This window comes from Lonchura striata, chromosome 1 (genome assembly GCF_050655825.1).
Source record: "Lonchura striata isolate lonStrDom1 chromosome 1, ASM5065582v1, whole genome shotgun sequence".
Classification (NCBI taxonomy): domain Eukaryota; kingdom Metazoa; phylum Chordata; class Aves; order Passeriformes; family Estrildidae; genus Lonchura; species Lonchura striata.
In genome coordinates this window covers 74,678,683-74,703,298 of record NC_140703.1, presented here as the reverse complement: position 1 = coordinate 74,703,298, position 24,616 = coordinate 74,678,683, and the positions used below count along the sequence as shown (strand labels likewise).

At 34.3% G+C, this 24,616-nt stretch overlaps 1 long non-coding RNA gene across 1 annotated transcript; it reads left to right on the top strand.

Annotated features, from left to right (window-relative positions):
* Window positions 1–8,740: 8,740 nt before the first annotated feature.
* On the top strand, window positions 8,741–22,551 carry LOC146768722 (uncharacterized). The gene is made up of 4 exons (XR_014955919.1): window positions 8,741–10,257; window positions 10,353–10,410; window positions 22,066–22,095; window positions 22,410–22,551. It is a non-coding gene; the product is annotated as an uncharacterized LOC146768722 (long non-coding RNA).
* Window positions 22,552–24,616: the final 2,065 nt, after the last annotated feature.

The window sequence follows — 24,616 nt, the reverse complement described above, 5'->3', positions numbered from 1 at the left end:
GCAGGTTTTTTAGCACTTTCCCCAAACTGTACACTTGTATAGCTGGTATTTGTTTTTCTTTGGAGGGCTAGTGGACTTGGCACCTAAAAAAGCTGTATTTCAGATTTCTTTGAAAAGCAGGATAAAGGGACTTGGGTTTACCAAGGTAAATTGATATAACTTGGTCAGAAGTTACAGGCTTCCCTGAACAAACAGAAAATTCTATCAAACATACATTTACCAACCTTTTGATAATTCTCTATGGAAAATTACTTTGCATGAAGTTGCACCATCTTTTTCAAATTCTGGATTGCATCTAAATCCATGGGTCATATTTTGATAAGATAATTCTCCCTGAACTATAAATCTATTTCAGATTAACAACTCCAGCTAACTGTAACAAAGACATGAACACTTAGTGAGATAAATGCTACCCCCATAACTATACTATGGCAAAATATGTCTGCACTGCATCTGCATTATTCCTGTGTCTTTTTGTTCATGGCAAGTCTCATGGCAAAATTTGGGGATTTTTAAAATGACTAAAGTTAAAGCTGAAATAGGCTAAAAATTAATTCCTCTATAAGCCAGCATAAGAATCAAGTACTGTAAACAATTATTGTATGAACAAAGCATTAATTTTACTCATGGATTTTCTTATTTTCCTGTGAGAGCAAATTCACATCCTCATTAATTCTTCCTTTGCTTCATCACTCATTAATATGGTCTGAGTATCCTAGCTTATTAAAAACAAACAAATTAAAAAAAAAGTCACAGAAAGCCCAAGAACCACAAATGCAGACTTAGATATTTTCCACATTTAATAATTTTATCCCTTTTTAACATTATGGTCTCATGAATATACAATATAATAAAAACAGAGACCATGGTCTATACTATTTCTTTTAATGTGCCAATAAACTATTACTTTTCTTTTAAATCCCATGCCTCTTTCTTACTCTATTTCAACCATGTCATTCTGTCTTTCTACTGACTTAATATATGAAGCCAAGACCATGACTTTAAACCTCTAACTTACCTAATGGAAATCTTACACATTGAATCAGATATCTAAAACTATTACATCTCAAACATCCTTTAAAGTCATTGTAGAGAAATTGAATTCTCCAAACAGTTCAGCTGACTTTACAAGAGATGCTTTTAACAGTTGCCACATCAATCAACCTTTTAGGTCCTTATTACTCCCTATTGATTATATGAGGAAAATAAAATCACAAGCTCAAACTTAAATCTGAGATTAGCAAGAGTTGAATCCTATGACCCTTGCATACTGAAAGAGGTTTTGTTCTTTTATGTTTTCCCACCCTTATTTCCTTAACTGGATGGAAGGGATAAGGGGGAGAAAAGACCATGAACAGTTTTGGGGAAACAGAGAGAGTGTTGAATTTCCAGAGAAACAGCTTGAAAAAGGCAAGATTTTCAGCTTGATGTAAAGAAGGTTCAGCAGTTAAAGTAAGCAGTACTGACCTAGACATTGCAGAGGAAAGTGGTAATTTCAAAATAACTACCTGTGGCTTAACTGAACAAGGAACAAACAAGAAAAAACAGCAAGTTATTCCAGACAATACTTGGTGCTATGATCCGATATTCTTCTTTATGACCTGTATTTCATTCTCAAAAGAGAACACAAACCAAAATGCAAATGCAATTTGTCATATTGTTTTCTTACTTTATGTGTGAGCATATAAATATTGCATTATTTTGTAGGTTGCTAATGGAATTTTCCTGTCTGCATTGAATTAGAGGAGTTAGCTTTTATAATTATAGATATGCCAATCTACAACCTCAATATTATGAGCCATTAAAATATTGTAGAATCTTCCATAATTCCTTCTTCTTTTTGTAATCAGGCTACAGCATACTAGGTTAATAAAACTAGCTAAATCTCTTGTTCTAAAAATTCATTACAAGCTGAACTCTTGTGTTTATAAAAGATTGATCTTGAGAATTAATGTCCTGAAAAACATTAACTTTAGATGTAAACTAAAAATAAAGATATTCTTCTCCTACAGATGGAGATATTTCTTCTCCCATTTTGATGGAGTACCCAGACTTTGAAATTACTCAGTTATCAGCTTTACATATATATATCTTGATATACAGATATATACATATATCTATATATATATATATATATATAAATAAGATAAAACTAAGCCACTGGATTGTAAAAACCTCATAAAATGTGTGATTTTAGTGAGTATTAAAAGCTTATCTGACATGTCTGTTTTATTTTTCTTGAACGTATGACTGTTTGCACAGGTATCTCTGTGTCATTCTATGTATGTCTATTTATTTGTCCACTTTCATGTGTGAATTCAGTAAGCTATGCATCTCCTTCTGCAGCTTCAGTTTGGTTCTTTTGAGGATTTTGGGGCTTTTTTTTTGGTTTTGGGGTTTTTTGTGGGGTTTTTTTTGTTGTTGTTATTCTTGGTTTTTTGGCTTTTTTTTTTTTTTTTGTGTATATAGAAGTCCCTTGTGTCCTGTAATCAAGTTTATTTTAAAACCATGGAACTGAAACTTAGTTCAGTTCCAGATTTAGACACTTTAAGTTAAACACAAGCAGTGTAGGCAACCAGCTGTGATGAAGGTATCCAATCATCCACTATTTAGAGTGGAAAGAAGGGGTCATTTAGTTTGGTAAATAAGCCTTTAAATGATTATAAGCCTTGATCTTCTTATTCCATTTGAGTGGCTATCTATGTAACTATTTTTTCATTCTTTAAGCAGAAGCATATGAGCAATCTCCTAACTACTGTACTTCTATCATTACTTTCAATCCATGTTTTCCCTGTATGTGTGTTGTGGTGCCTAGAAATATTGCTATTCTCATAAAATGTAAAAAGAACAGAAAATCTTTTCCTTCCTTTATTTGAAATGTTTGCCTTTTCTTAAATACATGTTCCCAGAGCTGCCACCATGGTGGCTGCTGGGCTCAGCTGTTTTGGGTCTGTCAGAGCCAGCTGGAAATGCCAGTGTTTGGATCAGGGCAGCCCCTGTAGCTCCTAACAGAGACCACCCCTGCAGCTCTCTCCACACAGCAGTACCTTTACACCTACACCCAATAGAGAAATACAGAATCACAAAGGAATTTGAACCTGCTATCCATTAAGTAACACCTAAGTAGAAATATGTCCCAATTAGAAAGCACAAAGTAACAGTCCTGCCACTTTTAGAGAAGAAAAACAGTTCCTTCACTTGTATTCCAGCTAAGCATATTTGGAGTTACATGAGTCCATTTACAGAAAAAGCTACAATTCACATTTATAAATTACATGATCACTGGTCTACATTAAGACAGGGTGATAAGGTGATTTTTTATAAATGCTATCTGCATTGAGGATTTTTTCTGACTGCAGAAACTGGAACGATTCTTACAATAGGATTGTACTTACACAGTTTGGGTGTTCTTTAGTCTAAATTGGATTTAAGTATTTAAAAGAAAGAACAATATGCATGGCTTTTTCCCTGCTACCTTCTATTTTTTTTTCTTCTTGGGTAAGGGATTTTATGATGGCGAAATTTCAAAATGGTGAAAGCTTCTTGAGAATATATGACCTTATTCTAGCCCTGCTACTAGGCAGATGCTTTCAGTATGCCTAGGATAGGCACTTTCTCCCATCTGCTCCCTTCTTTCTTTCTCTTCTTTGTTTGGGTTTTCTTTTTTTGGCTTTATTTTCTTTGTTTGGTTGGGTTTTTTTGTGGGGGGAGGGGGGTTGGGTTTTGGTTTGGTTTGTTTTTTTTTTATAGAAAATACTTACTGCAACTTTTGTCCTTTCTGACTGAATAAAGTTTTGTTCTTACTGGTGTCAGTGTGCTCTTTACAAATTTTAAGAATATCTGTTTAGTTTTTGCATTAATAAAACCCCTATGATTTGAAAGTACAACAAGTAAATTTGCAGATTTCTCCTTTTTTTCTAACTCTTTAGTACTCTTTTACACTTACATAGAAATTAAAGTTTGGACTGAGCTATTAGTATGTTTGATTTAAGTTTTTGTAATCTACCTGCTCAATTTTGCCCTGTTAAAGACAGCAAAGCCAAATTGTGCTTGTATTGAGACCAAAAAGTGTTGGAATCTGTGCTGTTCATCAGCTTCCTTGGGTATGGATGTCCATGATGCACTGATAAATGTTACCTTGCATGACTTCAGCTTCCTATCCAACATCAGCGTGACCACAATGCTCTATGCTCAGTTACACTGAATGCACCTTGTGAACACTTGGACACTGTGACCTGACTGTTGCAGGCAAAGAACAAATGCCTATTATATTCATGGTTGTCAGGTTATGCTCAGAGCATAACAAATGAATTAAATTTTCCAGAAGGCTGAGGCCATAAAGAGGTGACTATGACTAATGGTAGTCATCATGCATTGGGATGCATCTGAATCTGTTTATCCAGTCAGAATATATAAAATATTTATCAGGCTGCTGCTATGTTACCTCATTTTATCTACTAGTATAGGATTCAGAAATATACTAAAATTATAGATAAAATTTATTGTATGAGGCTTTCTGCTAAAGGAAATTGTACCAGAACTGTAAGTTATTTTTACTGTTGCCTAGTGCAATTCATATTTGCTTGAATTATGTATGGAAGCCTACAATGTTGCCTTTTTTCATTTTTTTTCCAAATACAATAATGGTGCAACTACTTAGGTGCTTTATATCCTAAAGAAAAAATAAAAATAAAATTTGCTTTTTATAGAGAACACCCAGATTTTTAGTGAGTCCCAGAAGGAAGATCCTGTTATAGAAATGTCTCCTTTGACTGAAGAGTCATGAGCAATCCAGGAAAATGGAGACTGGTAAATTCTTCTGATATGTCTTCTTGCATGTCAGGATAATGATGCCTTGTGATCAAAAATGTCATGTGCTGCTAATATGCAAGAAGAGAGCCTAATATATTTCTTGTCTTTAATCATTCATCACCACTTCTCAATTTTTGTCTGCATCATGCTCTCAGATGAATCAAGATAGCTGAATATAGTCTCAATCTGTAGGAGTGCAGTGGTATATCTTGATATAGAAAAAATCTTCCTGCATCACAACTCAATTATTTCCAGAAAATTATTTTATCTTGGAGCTAAGGCAACATGAAAAAGGGTAATATAGATAAAAATCCTACTGATTAAATTATTTGTGTATAACTTTACAATAGTAGATACAGTTAGATACATGTACAGGTATCACTCTTGAAGCAAATTGAATGGGAAAATAAAAAGAACTAATTTTAAAAAATTTAAAATAGTAATGTCTGGTAGAAAACAAAAAAAAACAAAAAGAATCCAGTAATTAAATAAAGTTGTAACTGCATTCAGACACAGATAGGATTTTTCACCAAGCAGAAAGAAACACAGTAGACACACATACCTGAGGTAGTGTAACAGTTTTAGCTGGAACAGATTTATCTTTTGGTTTGGACCAGAGTCAGCAGAGAAGGAGGGGAAGGATGTGTTCCAAGGGCTGGAATTGAGGTTCTCTTGTGGACCACAGTTAAGCAGCTGTGTCCTTGCAGCCCATGGAGGGCAAGGATGATGCAGAGACCCACCTGCAGCCCTTAGAGGAGATCCATGCCAGAGCAGGTGGGTGTCTGAAAGAAGGCTTTGAACTCATGAGAAGCCTGTGCTGGGACAGGCTCCTGGCAGGAACCTGCAGACCTGTGGAGAGACGGCACCACACTGGAGCAGGTTTCCTGGTAAGACTTGCAACCATGTGGGGGATCCATTTTGAAGCAGGGTGTGCCAGAAGGATGGCACCCCATGGAAGAGTGACCCACGTTGGAGCAGTTCTTGGAAAACTTGGGGGAGGTACAGCCTAGGAAGGAGGAAGGACTGGCAGGAAGGTGTTAAGATTTATATTATTTCTCATTATCATGCTCTAATTTTTCATTATTAATAAATTTAATTAAGATCCCCAAGTAGAGTCTGCTTTGCCCATGATGATATTCAGTGAGAGATCTCTACCAGTCCTTATCTCAACTCATGAGTCTTTCATTTTATTTTCTCTCCCCTGTCCAATTGTAGAGAGGAATGACAAGAACTGCTTTGGTGGATATCTGGCATCCAGGCATGGTCGACCCACCACAACTGACTGTGAAAAGAGTTCAGATGTGGGCTGGTTCAGATGTGGGCAATAAATCTTGGTGGAATGAACTCTAACCCGAAGGCCTGAAAACAAGAGCACACTCACGAGAGTAAATCAAACATTATGAATTGATCCTTACTAATTCTTTTGGGTTGGTTCTCTCAGTTTACACCTAATTAACTATGATTTACTTAATTATAAGTAAGTAACGTATACAACTCTTGGAATATTGTCAATGTTGTCACAGTCAATATTTTCCTTATCTAAAAAAAAGATGAGCTTATTTCTGAACCTTCTGTTTCTGTGTTGTTTAAATTCAATGTCATTGTAAGTTGCTCTACATTGCAACTACTGCTTTTGAAAAAATTATTCTGTTCTATTAGACCTGCATGTAAGCATTCCAAATCTTCACGGTTTTGGTATAGCAATGTGAAAACAAAAATGCACACTGACAAAGATATAAGTAATTCCTACGGAAATATAGTGATTAAGTGCCTGACAAGCCACAAAGGGGACAAAGAAAATATGTCAGGTCAGCTCAATATTTCTTAGTGGCTCATAAGGTTAATGAGGAATGAACAGAATGTTTTGTAATCAGCACACAAGTAATTAGTTCAATGCCACTCATTCTCAGTAATGAAAAAGAGAATAGTAACATTATATAAATGTTAAGAATAAAAGGGGAGAATGTGGTAGGCACATTCTTCTCTCTCTCAGGATTTTTTCATAGAGGAGCACAGAAAGAAGAAAGAGCAAAAATTTCTTTTTCTGCTCCTTGTTTTTCCCATGTAGAATGTGTCTGGAGAATTGTTTACCTGGGGTGATTTCTTGACTGGATTTTGGTGAGAATTGTTTGAGCCTTATGGCAAATCCAATCCACCTGTATCTGGACTCTCGAGGGAAGGTCACAAGTTGTGAGCTAGTTAGGTATGGTATTTAGAAAAGCAGGTATGTAGTTTTAGTATCTCCTTTAAATAGTATATTAATGTATTATACTATAATTATAATAAAGAAATCATTCAGTCTTCTGAACTGGAGTCAGACATCATCATTTCTTCCCACTGGGTTCACCTATATTTACAATAGGAGAACATCTCTTCTGAGGATAATTATAGTTAAAAACTAGGTACACTAAATCCTGGTCCTTCACTCATGAACCTTTCACTATATTTTCTCTCCTCTATCCATTTGTGGAAGGAGGTAATAGAGCAGCTTTGGTGGGTGCCTTGTATCCAGCCAGGGTCAACCCACTATGATATCACTGTGTAATTTTACATTCTGTTTTAGGCAGAAAAAATAAAAATTTTGACCTTGTCTTTTGATATATTGCTTTGTAAGACTGACAGATACCAGTAATAGAATTAATAAGAAAGAGTACACAAACTGTCTCTGAGATTTCTGGCATACTGTCAATGGTTCAATAGAGCAATGCAAGGGTTAGGCAGTAAAAGAAACAGATACTCTTCAGCTTTGAAATGTTATTGTAGCTTCCTACAAAGCTTTGAGAAACTGATTCGCTCAAATAAGCACATTAATAGGTGCAGGCTCTGAGTCTTAGTTTTTTAGTCTAAAGTTCCAGGGAACACTTGAAAAGAATTTGAACCACATAATTTGCTTGAGACTGCAGTAAGATGGAGACAATATGACCCTGAAGATCCTTTACAACCTAAATTATTCAATGATCATATGATGAAAATCATCAGTATCATACCATGAAGGAGAATCATTACAAATACTGGCAAAGCACTTGTTCATTGCTCAAGGTCTCATTCAATGTATTTGGGCTGTGGGAAAAGTGGGAAATTCTTTGTAGTACCCCCATTTAGGAAATACTGCAAAAACAAATAATTGATATTAATATTTGAGCACATATTTTCTTTTCTCTATCTCAGCTTGACACCAGTTTTTACTAAATACACATGTGAATTGAACAGCTACCTCTGGCATTCTGCCTTGATGCTATGTTTGGAAGATTCACAGGAGACAGTCCATTAGCAGACTGCTAGCCTGTCATTCATACTACTGCCATTCATACTATTCACAGTAACTAGTAATGCATTCTCTTCAGAGCTCCACTAGATTGCTTCTTCAGAGAAATTGGTTTTGAGGGAAACAAAAGTAAGGTGGTATGGGCAAGTCTTCCTTTCTATATCGCTGTTCCCTCAAGGATCCTGTTCACCTGTTCACCCACTCACTGCAGTCCTTAATGTTAATTTTGAACCACTGCAGTCCTTAATGTTAATTTTGAACCACCTGAAATCTCCTCTGATCTCTTCCATCTGTCCTTCAGTTCTAGATGCTTTCCCATCACATGTTTTTCTTATTAAGTTCTAGGCAATTTTTGCTTTCTCAGTAAATGAAGTTTTGATTCTTTTTTATAATATTTCTGATATATTTGTGATTTAAAAGCAGATGTTTTACTGTTTTCCTTTACCCTGTGCCTTCTTAGTAGTTGTTTTGTATGGGGTGGTACAGAAAGGATTATGGAATATATGATTTCATGACACTTCAGCATCTCTCAGATTGTCTCAAGATGTATCATGGTTTAACCTCAACCATCAAGCAAGTTGTATCCAGCCTCTCACTCACTACCCACCAGCAGGATCAGCAGAGAATCAGAATAATAGCAGAATAATAGCAATCTTGACTCATGGGTCAAGATTGGCAGTTTCATAAAGAAAGCAAAAGCCATGCACACAAACAAACAAGGAATTCATTCACTGCTTCCCATGGCCAGGTAGATCCACCTTATCCAGGAGAGCAGGGCCTCATCATGCATGAACAGTTACTTGGGAAGACAAACACCATCACCCCAAACACCCCACCTCTTCCTCCTTCTTCCTTCCCTATTTTATATAGTGAACATATACTATGGAATATGCCTTTGGTCAGTTGGAGTTGCCTATCCCAGCTGTGTCTCCTACCAACTTCTCATGAGCAGCAATAGGAGGCCATAAAATGCCTCGGCTCTGTGTAAGACCTGCTTAGCAATAATAAAATCATTTTTATATTATCAACCCTGTGTTCAACACAAATCCAAAACACAGCCCCATACCGGCCACTAAGAAAAAAACCTTACCCCAGTCAAAATTAGCATGTGCTGTGAAGCAAAGATGCTAATTTCTCTTGTCTGGGGTGAGAGGTAGGAGTTCTTGTCCTTTGGAACAGTGTGTGAGCTATTACAAATCAGAAGAGTGTGGCCCTCTCTTCATAGGGCACTTCAGCCAGAAGCTGACTCAAGTAACAAGTGGATCATTTCTCATAGAAACTGTAAAGGAAAGATAATGGAAAGATGACAGAAGTTTTTGTTATATCTAGGGAGAATTTAAGGGATTTTTTTTTTTTTTTAAGAGCAATAAAAACTTACTCTGTGATCTGCAGGGCTAATTAGCTGCAACTGCCTCCTTAGTCATTGTGCAGTTGTTTTAGGCCCCCGAGAGAGGCCAGACAGAATTCAGCATCTTCTAAAGAATTGCAGAGCAAGCAAAGCCTGCCTCATTCTCTCTCCTGCTTTCGCCTTGGCATACAGAAGCCACTTTACTAATACACTTTCCCTCAGCTTACTGCTTGGTCTTGTAGGAAAGCTTTTTCTGCTGAGACAGCATTCTCAGGCACATGCTCCTATGCTAAAAAAGTCAAAAAATATAGAGAACCAGGGAACATACAGTCAAATTTATTGTGTTTCTGCAAAGATTGGTAGATACATTATGAAGAGGAAGGAGAGGAAATGCAAGAGAGGCGAATCTTAATCTCTTTTAATTGTAAGCCTATTTTATATTGAATTTATGATTCAAGCTGATAGAATTTTTTCAAGAAGCACACAAAAAAGAAAATGAACAATAATTTTAGTTTATTACCATGACTCTTGAAACTGGTTATGGATAAGCTTGTATTGTTTCCATCCAGATCCTCCAAAGTAGTCTAATTCAGGAATAAATATGAGACAAGCTGTAGTTTAAAACAAAGAACAGAATGTACTTCATTTTCATTAGATAACATTTTAGTGGTTTTTTTTCTATTGGAAAGGAGACACAGTTAAGATCTATAAGAATGCTTGGAGAATATAGTTATTTTTCTCTCTTTAAAGCTGGCATCCAGACTTTACAATTCAGTACAGTGGAATGAAGTGAGTCCATGTCAAGAACACTCTCTCTGGCCAGAAAAAGCAGGTGACTCATGATTCAAAGTGTTCGTTTTTTCTTGTATAAAGCCAAGCTAAGGTTAGTAGCTACAAATCATGACTCATAGAATGATGGACTTTCAGATTGGACGTGACCTCAAGATCAGCTAATTCAACTTTTCTTGGCAAAAACAAAATCGAGGTAAGATGGCACAGCATGCTGTCCAACAGTCTTAAAAGTGTCTAGCATTGGGGAATTCACCACTTTCCTGAAGGCATTATTCCAATGGCATTGTGAAAAAGTTTCCTCTTCTGACCAGTCAGAAATTTTCAAGGTAATATCTTAGATAATAAAACAAAATAAAATTGCCATGTGTTCAGAGTAATTGTGCTTTACTTGAATTCTACTCTCTGCTTCTGAAAAAAAACTCCTGAGTAGTCTCTAGTTAAGGAAATTTCTAATTAACTAAAAAATTCTCAATCTGTCTCGGATTTCCTGTGATCACATGAAATTGAAAACCAATGTATCCTTTTGTCTTCAGGGCTACTGGGCTAACATATATCTTAATTAGTTAATTTCTTAGTTTATGTATCATTCTCTTTATGGTTCATACAGGTTGTTTAATACACATTGATTAAATTTAAATAATTTATGTTGGTTTTGGGGGGAGGTTGTTAATTTGGTGGTTTTTTGTTTTATTTTTTTAATGATATTTGCCCTACTAAAATCGACACATTTTTAGTAAGTTAACCAAGAGTGCATCTTTTAAGACCATGCATCATTCATCTAATTCTGGAGTACTCTTTCATAAGGCAACTATAATAATCTTTTACTGTACACAACAGATTCTGAAAGTTTATTATATGAATACTTTATGGGGAAAAACAGTCATTTTCAAAATCTCACTTGAAGAGGGATTCTTCATACTGTGTTCACTAATTTTTGTTAAATAATTTCACTATAAAAGATGTAAACTGAGTCTAAATTAGACTACTTCTAATTTTGAGTCATAGGATCCTGTATTTTTTCTCTTTTAAATTAAACTGAAAATGTGGGGTTTTTTTCAAATTCGCTCTTACCATTCATAAAGAGACAATAATTTCAAATGCCTGCTGATCTGATCTAATCCCTTGTTCATATCTAAGCATTGCAAATTTTGAAAAGCCATTGATGACTATCAATAACTTAACCTTTTAAGGAATAAAGGAACAAAACATGATTCTGGACAGATGGAATAAGCCTAAAAGAGCTTGTCTATGCAAATTCCTAGGAAAGTGCTAAAATAAAGTGACAGGGTGGCTTTTTGCAGCAACTGACTACAAGTATTGGCAGAAGCTGGAAATCTGTAGGAAGACATTTCAAGATCTCAGGTATTGTAAAACCAGGATAAAATAGTATCAGGGATAGCATAAAAATGTGTCTCCACATGGCCCCTAATCTAAGGTGAGTACTCTGGACACCTCACCTGGTGAAGAGGGTATTTGGAGAAACATGTCGAATTAAAGAACTTGTGCTCTATGAGTGGTCTAGAGACTTTGTAATGCAAACTGTTGTATTTTGCATAAAAAATAAAAATATCATCTGGATAAAGATATAGATAGATATAGATATGTAGATCATTACATATATATATATATATAGTAATTCCCACATTTAAAAAAAAATTCTGAATAAATACTGAAATTCTACTCTACATAAATTAGAACAGTTTTTCTCAAAAAAAGCAAACAAAAAACATTTAGGGAAGATTCTTCAGAAATATGTTACAATATGGAATTTAGAAGGCCTGGAGTGAAATGCCTGATAGAGTCAGTAAAACTGGGATTCTGAAAGAGGACTTTTTATTATTCTATGTAAGTGCTCTCCTCAGGGGTTTAAAGAATAGAGGTGTTGGGATTTAGTGTGTCACCTAGGTAAATAGGCATGTTTTAAGACCAAAAATCAATTACAATTTCCAGATTTTAAGGGTGAAATAATTAGGGGCCACATTAATCATTCCTGTCAGTATCTGTATGTCCATAAGAATATTTCTGAAGAAGAAATTTCATGCATCCAGAAATGGTGCAATTTTAAAAAGTACTAATTGGTTTCTTCAGGCCCTGTGTTCTTCTAGTCTTGCTGAAAATATGTACAGATAATTTAAAGAGTTTCTTGGCTGAAGTATGTATGTACATGAATATGTATGTAAAGGAAGCTGCACCTGCTGATTAATTTTTCTTATAAAAATTCTACTTCCTGAGTAGATTTATTTTCATTACACATGTTGACATATTAAAGAAAAATTCAGCAGGTGAAATGATAATTATTAATAAGGATATAAGAAAAGAGACAGTAAGAACAACCTAGCTCGTGAACACACAGAAATTACTTGTTAGTATAAGAAAGATAATTTTGAAAAGTGGTAACAGAATTTATTAATATAGATTACATGGTACAATAATAAAAGACAAATCCCACACCTCAGATTTTATGAATGAAATTGTTGCTGGTATAATCAAGGATTAAGTACACTGATATAAAAAATAATTTTTTTTAAAAAAAGTTCTGCTTGCATCCATCTAGATAAGCAAGTCATTAAATTTGAGCTGTTTGAGCACTGAAAAATGAGAGATTCACCTCTAGAAAATATGACCTGGAGTACTCAATGACTGACCCGTTGGAGTAGAGAAGACATCATAGGGAAGGAGAAGAAACTGATGAATTTACAATGCGGGTAACCCCCACTCCTTCCTCTACAGAAGTATTTTGACTTAAGGATAATGAGAGATATCCAAGTGAACCTTCTACTTAATGCACATTTGTTAACATCTAAGTGCTTTAACCTGTAACACTTTAAAGGGCTTGGAAGGATTTCTGTTTCTTTCCTGCTTTATTGAAGATCAAAAACACTTCCTGTCCTTTTCACTGACATGCAGATAGTTCTGACATTGACAGGAAACTATGTGAATCACTTGGCCAAGTGCATTTTGAGTTCTCAGGAAGCCTTCAAAAAACTCCCTTTAATGATCCGTTGCACAAAGTCCAGTTCAGCTGAGTGACACACACATCTTGGGTGGATGGCAATAACAGTGTTCTCAAGCTATAAAAAATTTACCCAAAGAAGTGACATGTGTTCATGTATTTCCAGCCTAACTGCACTCAGGTGATCACTTTGAAACCTCAAACCATGCCCAAGCAATACTACTCTGCTAGGGAATTTTAGGAATTTTCTTTTGTAACTTCTCACTAAAATGAAGCCTAATACAGAATCAGAAAGCCCTTTACCACTAAACTCCATTTTACTTATAGATAATTTATAGTGAATTATAACTACATACTTTGCTGTTCGTAACATTGTTATGTATAAAATATTTTATCAATAAGTGTTAACTAAAATTTATAAGTCATGCTTTACTATATGCATTTGAATTAAATAATTTCAGTCCAAAATCATCAAAAGTTTGTATATCCTATAGAAATATATTTTTAGAAATCAAAGAAAAAGAAAGAAAAAAGTAACATGGCATTTACTATCTCTGGACCAGTTAAAAGATGATTTTTTATATAGCTAGATTTTCAAAGTAACAAACTAAATAATCAAAACTTTGATAGAAGAATATCTATATGTGTGTCCGTATACAAACATATCAGACAGCAAAGTCACAGAAGAAATCTGACAAGAGATTCTCTTAAGAATTTTAAATTCTCTGTAAGATTCCATATCAAATTCTATCCCTATTTTTCTTATTTGTGCTAAAGAGACAGTTTCAGCAGCAATTCTGGCAACTTTCAAAATGTTTTGCACTAAAGTGAATTTTTCAGTCTTGCAAAATAGGAACAAGTAATGACAGAAGCCTATCAGGACTTGGGACCTCTAGAAAAGCTGAGATAATTAATCTTCTACTGGCTTTTTATTAAGTTTTGGCTTCCAAAACTTTTAAAGTTTGAACTTTAGAAGAATTTGAACAATTAATGATTTTAAGTCCCTAGACTGGTCCTGGTTTTGCTGAACACTATACAAAAGCTGCTGTACACCTTTTCTTCCATTCATAGACTGCTGTTTAAATTTCTAAAATGAGTTTTAACAATTTTGCTCTGTGTATATACTGTACCTTGACCATCTATCTTCACCATTTTCTGCTCTTTTAGCTTCACCTTCAGTCAAATACCCTTACAGCTGTACTTGGAAAGCTGTATACTAGAAAGAAAACAAATGATAAAGTGCTTGTAAGAAAAGTGTCATGATGATCTAGGTCTCATTTATTTATCCTTTTTTCAAATCAAATCATAAAAATTTTCCAAACAGCATGAAAAAAGTACAAAAATGTTTCAAACCAACCAATATAATAAAATTTACTGCAATTTCTAATGACAGTGAAATGCTGAAAACTATGTGTTAAAGTGCTAAAGACCATGAAATAGAGATTTGATATAAATATGATGTTTCCTTTTCTTTTTGATGTGCAACACACAGGTTGCAGTGTTTTACCAATGGATTCTTGTAACTAGATTTTCAATTTTCTGGAACAATTAGAATGACTTCTATGGAAAGCATGCTCCCAAATGGTCAGAAGAAAATGCTATTAGATTTTCAACAGGAATGTTATTAGATAATGTTGTTTGCTCATTTCATCTTTATCTTGTACTGGCTTTCATGAGCTTAATTAAAGCACAAGGTATTAATGTTAATATGATACTTTGATACATATCAAATTAATTTTAATAATAGCTCATTGTTGTATTAGGTTCTTTATGTAGTCTGAGTTACATTAACAATGAAAAGAATTTGCAAGTAGCATTGTATTCTTCTGTTTGGAAGAATTTTTAAAAATGTACTATTGAGCTAGTGCAGCAAAGACATAAAAATATAAACTCCAGTATGTTAATAAACACTGTTGACATCACAGTTTCTAGATTTTCTCTCCCCTCTCACCACAAAGAACATTATTTGAAGTCCTGTGTCAGATCAGTGACTACACTTCTATGAAATATAATTTTCTTAGAAACATTACTGCAAGAGTACATAACATTTTATGTACTGTGAGCTCGAAACTAAATTCATATTCCACATTTAGGTACTATTTGAGAAACTTTCATATTCTTTTATTGTTTACTTTGGTACATCAAGTTTCAGTTTAAAAGACTAAAATATCTATCCATTTCTTATTTGAAAGCTGTAAGTATTTTCCAATTTTCCTCAAAAAACCCAAAAGATTGGCTTCTAAATTTTTTGAAGGGCACACTAATAGCTAATATAACATGCTGTAATTTTAGTCATTAGTCAAGAAGCATTATAATGGTGTTAAAGCACCTTGGAAGAGTCTTGTGCTATAAGACTTTTGGTGGAAATCCAAATGCCCAGGTCACTTTGTCTCACCACCCTAGTTCCAAACCATCTATGTGGCAGGACCAATGTGGGATCTAAGGACTAGAGACATTTGTCTTTTTCCTGAGGATCTCCTGGGCAAAGAACAGCTGTCATATTCTAGTTCATACTCTTTACTGAGCACTGCTGTGGGAATGAGGAGGTTGTGGAGTTGTGTGTTGTGCCTTGTTAGGCAGCACCTTTTGAGTATTGTGGTGTGGCTTCTGAGCCAGGACCTCTGAGGAGTTTGTGGTGGGAACTTATCAAATTGCACTGTATAATAAAAGCATAACAGTCCTTGACACATGGTCTGGTGTATATGTTCAACCTGGTGAGAATTTGTAATGGACATCTCTTACCCACTGGTCAGGGCACCTGATGTGTGCCACAAAGCTGGAGAATTGCCACAGTCCTTTTGTATAGTGGCATGAGTGCATCTCATCAGATTTATATTTCAAAAGGTTCTTCAAAATATAATTGGAAAAAAATACTTTGTTTTTCTGGTAAAAATATAATAAAGATAAAAAGGTAAACAATAGAATAAACAAGTCACACATGTTCTTCTGTTTGAATACCTTTGGTGTAATCCACTAAAGAGAGATCTTTTCTTTTTTTTCCTGACTCCTGTCATCATGATACTGACAAATAGAATTTGTGCCAGATATGTCCAAAGTTATTAGTGTCTCAGAAGATTAATTTAGTTTTACTTCCTCGCAAAGGGCAAGTTCTATGCTTTAACCCAATTATAAATTATTAGAAAACAATAAGCTGTGTTTATATAGAATGTAAAGGCCACTTTGTGAAAAACATAATTTTGGAATTTCAGCTGCCTTACAAGTAGCTTATGACAAGTAGTTTAGCACCAAGACCAAGAGAATGCAAACTTTAGGACAAGTAGTTTTGGACAAGTAGTCTAGCACCAAGAGAATGCAAACTAACCCTTATTATAGAAGAAGAAGCCGATAATTGCATAACCATGATAGAATCTAAATAATACTTAGAGATAGTGCTTGTTTATAGAAGAAATCGGGCTTACAAATTCCAATAGCACTACATGAAAGTAAATCGGTGGGACTGCAACAGACCTGAGTCTAAATCCATGAAACTATGGATGTATTTCACAGTTTTACCTAATCTGAGCAAGATGATAACATTTTTAGGAGATTATGTAAGTACCAGATGAATATTCAATGTATTATCACTCATATTTAGGAGTTTCCCAACAGGAAAACTTTCTGTTGCAATATTAAAGATACTAAAAAGAAAGCAGTGGTCACTTAATACTAGATGTATTTGCTGGTGCAAGTAATAAAAAATCTGGGTTTTGAAGCCAAATTTGATATTTGACATTTCTTATGTCTGGCATGGGCACAATAGAAAAAAAACAAAGCTGTTTGCATTTTGTGCTTTGCTTTTTTGTTTTTTTAGGTAAAAAAATGAAGTTTTTTCCATTTCTGTTTTTTCAGAAGCCTTTCACTACTTTAGGATAGGTGACGGTGTTTGCATAAAGTGTGACAATTTGCTTAGTACACAAAATTAGGATGATAACTGTGAAGCAATATGTTGAAAACTCTGTAGATAAATACAAAGCAGTGCATTTCATCTCAGACTGCTCTGATAATTGGGAAAAGTTTCTTTTGTGTCCTCTGTATTTTAACTGATAGAGCAATTACTCTTCTCTGAAATTAAAAGTTCTGTGTCCAAACGTTCCCTGGCAAAAATAATTTGTCTCCATAAAATACTTTATTTTAGAAAAAATAATATATCAATTGAGCAAGTACATTTAAACAATGTCAAAATAATTAAATACATTTTTAAATTATTTAATTTTTTAAAAATTGCATATAGCCTTGAATGCTCAATATTTTTGAAGTATTTTTCATAAACATTGAGCATAAGCAGCCACTTTTTCATTTGTCTTATGTTATTTTGGGTATTAAGTAAATATTTCAATTAAATAACATGTAAATTTCTGTATATTATCATATGGGATTTTCTAAGCATACCAATTTCCTTTTGCCCTCAAAATTGCCACCATTTTATAGTGCTATGACAGAATTTAATTAAACAATAATCAGACAATGAAATTATAGCATTTTTTACTAATACTGCTGTTGATACAAAACTACAAAAAAGTCGCATAATAATTTGTAACAAATTATAGAATCACAGAATGGTTGAGGCTGAAAGGAACTTCTGTGGTTATCTGGTCCAAAACCTGTTCAAGCAGGGTTATCTACAGCTTGTTGCCCCAGACTAGGTTCAGAAAAAACAGAAGGGAGAAACATCCACAAAATTTCACTGAATACACATCCTTCTTTCTCAGTGCAAAAATATTATTTGTTTCTGGTTTGTTTTTTCTTTGATGTTTTTATATTTTGGCACAAGATAAACTTTTTATGAAACTAGAAGCAAGAGTTCTCCTATGTATTTCAAATAAAACTAGGGGTTTTTTTTTCTTTTTTCAACTCTTAAATAATTTAAGTTTTCAATATAGAGGTGAACTTCATATTTTTTACCTCCTCTGAATTTGGTCCAGATTTGTAGCCCTCCAGATGCAAAGAATTTGTTTGCACCAACTGCATTAGCTCATACAGCACAAATATATATTTTACTCATGCAACTTCCTCAAGAGTAAACTCAGAAATGTCTCTGGGATCATCAGAACTATTAAAAAAATAAGAAAAATTGAGTTTATTTTAATAGTTGAACATTGCAGAAGTGGATGTCAAGGACTTGATTTATACCATGCAACAGAAGACCATTATTAGAGGTGCCTAAATTGACAGGAAGAGAAATTTATAGGAAGTCAATGAAGGCAGTGCATTATCTTAAGAAAGTAATCAAATTCTTGTACTAATTTTTTACCTTCTTTTTTTTTTTTTTTTAATTGCCTGAACAGTAAAGGGACCCTGGTGCTCATTAACCTTATTTAGGTTAGCCTAATCTATGCTGAAAATTAGTTTTATGAACAAGGTACATACTATGCCTCAGTTAAATATACATGGTCATATTAAATTAGTTTGGTTATGTGAATATTATGTCTATAATCACAAATTAAATAAGGCCAAAGCCCATTCTCTGGACCTTGTGAAATGGCATAGCACTCTTTATATTCACCTTAATAAACTTTCTCTTCCTCCAAAAAATACTTGTCTATGCCATCTACTGCAGTGGCCTCTAACTCTTGACATCTGTGAAAAACTGACCAGGAACAACCAAGGAACATGTGATCCCTGGAGAGAGCAAATCTGTTTTATGGGCCATACTAGCACTTTACAGTTGGACACTCACCATTTCAACACTATACTCATAGCTTCCAGGTCAGATTTCCTAAATCTTAATCTGGGACTGCAGAGGATGCAAATTTTTATAATGAAAGTCAGTGATTTCCAAGCCTGAAATCTTTTTTCAACACATTTCTTTGTAAAATCAGGCTTAGTTCCTCATCTCAAAAAACAGAAATATTTGACATAGGGTGAACAGTGGAGCCTTGAAATAGAGGCTCCACTGACAAACTAAAGTCAATGTCTATTTTATCTTTATCAACCACCCTAGTGGGAAAATTTAGAAATGACCTTCTAAAATACTTCATTAGCAGTTCTCATTTCAATGGATATTAATTAAGATGTTCCCCTTCTAGCTTTTTTATTATAATGTGACAATTTAATAGGCAGGAAAAATTTTAACAAACAATTTTACAAGGATAATTTCAGATACATGTGCAGGGGTGTCTTTGATACCCTAGAGGATTTGGTTTTGCAATTATATGGAAGTCCTAATTACACGTTTTGTAAGTGAGAATTTTTCTAGTTGCTCCTCTCTGTACTGCAATTTTTGTGAAAATTTGTTGTCCTTTCAGCTATAACTTCCTATGTTTTGGAGTGGATTCCTACATATTCATGAATTTAAATATACCAATTTGAATAAAATACTTTCATTAAGCTATAATATTAAAAAAAGATCCTTACTGTCTGAACTCAAAAGCACAGAAGAAAAAAATTACGGGTTGAACAAGGACATAGAGTTTTGAAATAATTTATATTTCTGTTCAGTTGTTCTAGTACCTGCTATCTACTTTTAATGAATACTGCTCAGCTCTAATGTTATGTTTCACTTAACTTCCTTTCTGTTAGTAATATGCCAGGCTTAATCTTTTTTCACCTCAGTGTCTTTAAGAGTATAGAATTGCAGATCTAATCCCTTCCCCACAGCAAAACACAAAAGTTTACTTATCCTTTGTACCACTTACCCCTGTAGTTCAACAGTAAGTAACTACAAAAGAAAAAATCAGTTAAAAATCCTGAGACCTATCCTCAAACATTTTGTCATCTATAATTCTGTTCTTCCCTCTTCCTCTTTCTACCTCTACCACTTCCTTTTGTCCTGTGTTCCTCAGCATGTTGTTTTTCTACCAGTTAATCTACTTCCGCTTTCCTGATTTTGAATAGCACACAAGCCACTGCCTTTCAAACTATTGTAAGGAGAGATTAAAGTGTTAGAATCTCTCATTAAATGATTTCACAAAACATTTTCACTAATATTTGCTTCTAGTCAAAAGGAAAAGACCAAAATCAAAAAAATTAGGTAGACCAGAATTCAGTCTCTTAAAGAATGACGTTCATTATCTAACAATCTAAAAGCAGTAAACTGGAATTAGATACCTAGAAACTTGGAGTCTTTGGTATGATACTTGTAAACCCACATTTTTACTACTCATTACAATTATCCTAGATAATGAACTATAAATTTAGACTGTAAATTGTGATGTTATAGAAGAAGTTCTCATTACTTCGATGTAGAAATATTGCCTCCTTTGAGACTTCTGGCAATCAAATTTAATTTCTCTTCAAAACACCATTTTAGGGAACATTTTATTCCTCATTTATAGACAGGGGAGATTTAGATGAAGAAAGGAGCAGGAAAGAGGAAACTTTGTGTTTTAAAACTAATTGCTGATAAATCATTCTGATGGTTAAAAAAACATTTGTTGAATTGCAATGTTTGCACTTATCTTTGACATTAATTCAGTCAATCAGTACACTTCAAAACAGCCACTGCAAGATAAAAAAAAGAGATAACTTGTTGAAGACCTCCCAGGCAATCATGGCTGAAATTTTTCCTCATATTACACAATCTGTGTGTAAAACTCTACAGAAATTTGCCTCTTTGGAGTATCTTATCAGTTTTCTTAATCTTAAGTATTTTTTTTTATCATACTCATAAGAGAAAATTTCTCTAAGTATGTTTAAGTATTTGTATGTCTGTATCTGTCCATAATGACTTTGATAACTGATTTTAAAAATTAATTAAAAATTTTCATGACTGGATTCAGCACGGATATAGTCTTGCCCTTCTAGAGTTAATAATAACATAAACTAAGAAATATTGCATGTTGTGAGGAGAAACACCTGGAAAAAATTGAATAATCTATTGAGTTAAAAAAAATGCTTCTTAAGATGTGTAAGATAATGATATTATTTCAAGATTTCAAGTAATTAAAAAAAAAAACCACTCAACCACCTTGCAAAAATACAACTCCAAAAGAAACCCACAACACAAACAAAAATAAAATCAAAAAATCATTCAGAAAAAATACCATAGGCTTGGTAACAGCCATGGAGGAAAAAATTATTTGTGTGAGGATGATGTATGAGTTAACAAAGACACCCTTTCTAACATGGACAACAAAACCAGAATTTATCTGACAAATACCTGTAATAAACATATCTGTATAAGTCATATAAGGAAGAATTCCTTGACACCACATAAAAGATACCATGTGAAGTGACAAATTTACTTTGGGGCTGTATAATGGAATTTGAAGAGTCTTTCTCATGTTTTTGTTCCACACACTGGGCATTGAAGCAGTCCTCATGGAACTTCGGAACATCAATAGAACCTCCATTAAAAGCAGGCTAACAAATAACACAAACTTTGAAGGAAAAGGCAGGTTATGGGATGTTCTAAATGACCACTGGAATATTTCCTCATGAGAAACAGCAGATATTCTGTGATCAGACTGGGTCGACCAACCCATTGTGGAATGCCCCTTTTCCTAAGAGACAGGAATTTGATCTTACCCATTTTGTGTTGCTAATAACTCCTCCCTTGACCCGCACCCTAACTACAATCCTGCAATTCCCTATAAAAACCCCGTGACCCTGCCTTTGCCTGGTCTTTTCTCTCTGTCCTGCCCCTCTTCCCTGAGGGTAATAAATGGGTTCTTGAGCCCTGAGGATAATAAATGGATTCTCGAGCTTTCTGAAACAAAGATCCGTCTCATTTATTCCCATGCCTGGTGCTGGCAGCTGCACCCTCCCTGGACACGACGAACCCAATTGTAACACACTGCAACAAGACATAACAGACTGTAGGTACTATAGTCATCTGCTCCGAATCTGTCCATCATCTTTTAACTCCACAGAATCAAACAACTCATCTGCAACATCAAAAAAAAATCAAAAAAAAGTTGTATTTATTTTGTTTACCTGTTTTTCTGTGTCTTTCAGTTTTGCTCCTGAGCATGCACAGTGCACTAGGTAAGGATTTGTTTGTCATTATCACCACCTGTAAATAAATGACACCTTAAATTCTACTTGAGCTGTAATTTCTTTGATGGATATAAATGCTCCAAGGTAGAGTAGAACAAAGTATGATACTGAGTATGTTACAGTTTCTTGTCCAGTGATTTATAACAGCCATACAAAATGAACTTTATACCCTATAAATTCCAACACATGTTTATCTTCCGAAACTCATTTAGTTTCTATGACATGCCAAAACAATTTATCACTTCTACTGTGTTACATTAGAATTGGAATTTATTGTTCATTTCTTCTTTTTCCTTTTACAGACAATGCAGCAAGCTCCAAAGATCAAGTGAAGAATAATGAAGCATGACACACTTAGAGCTTTGAAATACAAGAACCTTGGAAATAATACTGATGCATGTATAATAATTACGGAAAATTATTAATAAAAACAATGCTGAATACTTGACAATATACTAATCAAAGATTGCAAAACGACTGATTAAAGTTCAACTTCTGTTCCATAAAATTAACTCTACATGGCTAAGAAAGCAGTGCATAGAGGATAGGAAAAGTGGAAATGTCAGCCATGATTTGGCTGTAATACAGTATGGAATGTGCTATATAGGTAATATACTGAATATAGCACAGAGGTAATGATGCAATGGTAAAACACACTGACTTATATTTCTAGTCGAGGTTGTTTTGGCCATGTTATTTTGGAAACTGTACTATCTTTTGTAACCACAGGTCTTATGATTTAGCCCATGCAGAGCTAAATAAAGGATTAGTTATTGTTAACTGTAGTGTCTTCACATTCTGAAGCACTTTTCATGTATTTACACACAAATTGTTATTTTTTCCAAGTAGTAATTTCTGTACTAACAAAGGAGAGTATTAAAAAAGAACCCCAACAACATACAATGTTGTTGTACATGGCAACACAAATGAATGAGCAAATTCTGAAAAATAAAAGAATTGCATGTAATGACATTTCAACAGAATATCTTACTAGCTTCCAGGTGATAGCAGTTCAGAAAACTTTTGAGCAAAGGATGGTGTGCTGTGGTCATAACCTTAGGTATATTTTATTTTCATGAATGGTTTTTAATGGTTTTAAACTGCTGTAACTTTCTTTCTTCAAGGACTTTCATAACTTAATTGTGTATTTTGTAAAGAATCTGCTTTCTTTTTCATTTTGAATTTGATCAGTTCCTGTTCATATCTTCTGTTGAAAAAGCAAACTCTCTTTACTATTTCTCGTGTTCCTTTCTTTTCCCCTGCCAATCATTTCTTTCCAAAATTAAGCGTGTTAATATAATTTTTCCTTATACAGAAGTCGTGTCTCAATTAACCTTGACATTTTTTTTTAGTTGTTTTGCTTCTGTCTTTTCTGTGTCAGAAGTACTGTCCACTGTATTCAAGGATTTTTTTAACTCTGCAGAAGTTTAACAATCTATACTTGAAAAGAACAGCACATAAAATAGCTAAAGATTATGTTGCAGTACAAACACCCAGGAAAATTTAAAGGTATAAATTGTAATATTAGCTTTGATCATTTTTGATCATCTATTATACATATCATACTTTCTCAAAGCAAATTTTTCCTACTAAAACAAAAAAAAAAAATAAAACCCAAATTATTTTCTTTGTGCATATTTTATTTTGGCATTTGGTCAAAAAATTTGAGAATTGCATTATCCAATTACTTTGTCCTAATATATGAATCAATTTAACCTCTCCTGCAATTTTATGTGTTTTTTGTGCTAATTATCAGCATAACTCCAGCTTTTTGCTACAGTGTGGGAGGAGAAATATTGTTCTTGCATTCCCTTTTATGGCAGCTGACATTCTATTGCACATGGAATTAAGCTTATTGGTCCTAGATGATAATGTACTTTAAATTATAAATAGGATAATTTCAAATTAGTTTCTTCTCTTTAGCATAGACTATAGAATACATCATATCAATCTGACTTCTCAAAAGAAGGGAAAACCTTGTATCAAAGCCTTGGCTCAGACAAAGTGAAGGGTCTAGAAGCAGACCTGGTTTGAAGACATTCTAAAAAGAGAAATAATCATAGAATAGTTTGGATTGGAAGGAACCCTAAAGATCGTGTAGTCCAACCTCTCTGCCATGGACAACTTTCACTAGATCAGGTTGCTAAAATCCCCATCCAACTTGACCTTGAATGTTTCCTTTTATGAGGCATCACAACTTCTCTTGACCATTTGTTCCAGTGTCTCACCACCCTCAGAGTTAAGAAATTCTTGCTCGTACTTTCTACCTTCTTTCAGTTTAAAGTCATTCATCCTTGTCCCATCCTTGCAGGCCCTTTTAAAAGTCCCTCTTTACCTTTCTTGTACATCCCCTCTAGCTGCCAGAAATCTGCAATAAGGTCACTAGAGCCCTACTCCTCCAGGCTGAGCAACCTGGAAGCTCCTTCAACCTGTCTTCATGGGACATATGCTCCACCTCTCTGACCATGACTGGTCATTTTCTGACCATGGCTGTCCCCTGGACACTCTC